At 39.2% G+C, this 2,523-nt stretch overlaps 1 non-coding gene across 1 annotated transcript; it reads left to right on the top strand.

Moving 5' to 3' along the window:
* Positions 1-1,308: 1,308 nt before the first annotated feature.
* On the top strand, positions 1,309-1,415 carry LOC148295726 (small nucleolar RNA R71). Its single transcript, XR_015834858.1, has one exon. It is a non-coding gene; the product is annotated as a small nucleolar RNA R71 (small nucleolar RNA).
* The last annotated feature ends 1,108 nt before the right edge of the window (positions 1,416-2,523 follow it).

The raw sequence follows: 2,523 nt of genomic DNA, 5'->3' as shown, positions 1-2,523 counted from the left end.
TGATAAACTGAATATGGCAAAACATTGATGCTTGCTCCCAAGTCCAACATGGCTCTTCCAACCTTCTTGCCTCCAATGTTAATGGGAATGTCAAAGCTGCCAGGATCATCTAGTTTTGGTGGAAGCTTCCTTTGCAATACAGCACTTACATTCTGGTCGAGCTTTACTCCTTCATTTGGAGCGAAATTGAGCTTGTGAGTTTTCAAGTCCTTGATGAATTTTCCATATGCAGGAATCTGTTCAATAAGATCAAGCAAAGGCAAATTGATATTAACTTTACTCAAAATATCATAAATCTCTTTAAAAGCCTTATCTTGCTTTGCTTTCTTAAGACGGCCTGGAAATGGAATCTGTGGAACATATGGAGCGGGTGGCACGTATCTATCTTCTTGAAGATGTGGTGGCACAAATTTGTCATCCCTTTTATGCAATTGGAATTGATCGGATTTCTGAGAATCTGATTTGGCCTTAGGAGCAGATTGAGAAGTTTTGAGTTGTTCTCCTTCCGTGGCCATGGTCTCCTCCTCTTCATTTTCTACAATCACAACATCATTTGAAAGATTAGAATCATCTTTATTATCAATGATCTTACCTGATCTGAGCACATGAATGGCCTTGGCTTCTGGGTTCTTTGGATTGATCTCAGTTTGGCTTGGCCATTTCCCAGGCACTCTTTGAGTTATTTCAGCAGCTATTTGGCCTAATTGGACTTCCAATTTGGAGATGGCAGCTTGTGTAGTTTGCTGAAAATTGGATTGGTTGATTGCCATCTGCTTCACTATATCTTCCAATGATGATGATGATTGTTGTGGCCTTTGGAATGAAGGGGGATTTGCTTGATTCTGGGTATTTCTCCATGAAAAGTTTGGATGATTCCTCCAACCTGGATTATAACTTTGAGAGTATGGATCATTTCTTGGACCTTGGTTGTAGGAATTTACCAACTTAGCTTGCTCTTGCACAAATTCTGGATATCCAGCCCCAAGTGGACAAGCTGTGGTAGCATGGTCATGAGATTCACAAATGCTACACACTTCCTTCGGAGGGCTTCTTGAGTTTAATGCAAGAAGAGCATCTAGCTTTTGTTCCAGTTTTGAAATCTGCACACTAGAAGCATCATTAGAACCACTAATAACACGTTTACCTCTTGTATCCGTATGTTGGGTCTCCATTGCTATCTCCTCAAAGAGTTCGTACGTTTCTTCTGGAGTTTTGGTTTTAAAAGAACCACCTGCAAAATTGGTGACTATATTATGACTAGAAGGGGTTAGTCCTTTATAAAACATACGCATTTGAAGCTTCAATGGAATCCCATGATGAGGACATTGGTTGAGCAACCCATTGAATTTCTCCCATGCTTCACAAAACGATTCATCATCTTGCTGTGCAAATAACAAGATCTTGTCCCTAAGCATGTCGGTCTTTTGCGTGGAGAAGTATTTTTCCAGGAACTTCTTTTGAATGGCAGACCATGTAGTGAGTGAACCAGGCTTCAAAGAATTCAACCAATACTTCGCCTTATCCTTTAAAGTGTATGGAAACACTCTCATTCGAAGTTGATCTTCTGTCACACCTGTCAAGGGAAAAGAACTCACAACATTAAAAATATCCTTTATATGAGTCAATGGATCTTCATTAGGTAAACCATAAAAGGAAGGCAGCATATTAAGATGAGAAGATTTAAGCTCATAATTTCGAGCTACAGTGGGCAGCAAAATGCTTGAAGGAGATGCTGGAATTGTTGGGATATCAAGTTCTCCCATGAACTCAATGGCAGCCATCATTTCTTCTTCTTCTTGGTCTGAACTTGCTTCCGAATTTGAAAGTGAAGAACCGGGAAGTTCAGTGTGGAGAGCAAGACTTGTAAATGTAGCAAGAGCTTGCTCTTTTGCAGTTGACAACTCCCTTTCTAGACGATTCTGAATTTCAGAGGTCACTCGTCTGGGTTGCAATGATGGTCCTGCGTTCAAAGATCTAGAACGTTGGAACGAAGACCTCACTTGTTCAAGTAATGGATTTTTAGACATAAACTACCTGAAACAGAAAATTAGATTAATTAGAAACACTAAAAAGAATAGGGTAACCTTGGGCACATAACCAGGGAAGAACTTTCGTTCAGTCCCCGGCAACGGCGCCAAAATTTGTTGTTAATATTATGTTAACTCGCAATTGTACGGGGCAATTAGTAGTATAGCAAGACAAGTACGAGGTCGTACCCACGAAGACTGAGAAGTTAAAACTAGTTATGTACTTAGATTACCAAATTCAAGAAAGTAGGAGGTTATGTCTAAAACAGAATTTAAAACAAGAGTGGTTGTGATTGTTGAACAAAAGAAGCAAAATGAAATTGCAAACAAAAACAAGTAAACAAATGTAACAAAGTGTGGTTTTAAGAGTTGGAAAACAGATTTTGAGACTAGGGCATTCGAATCACCATAACAATTCAATTCTGGGTTATAAAGATTCAAGTAACAAGTCTAATTCAGATTCAAAGATTGATTCTAGCTAAAGTATGATTAGGCC

This window comes from Prunus avium, chromosome 3, assembly GCF_965620075.1.
Source record: "Prunus avium chromosome 3, drPruAviu1.hap1.1, whole genome shotgun sequence".
Lineage (NCBI taxonomy): Eukaryota > Viridiplantae > Streptophyta > Magnoliopsida > Rosales > Rosaceae > Prunus > Prunus avium.
The sequence above is the reverse complement of the archived record's forward strand: the minus strand, read 5'-3'. Positions and strand labels throughout refer to the sequence as shown.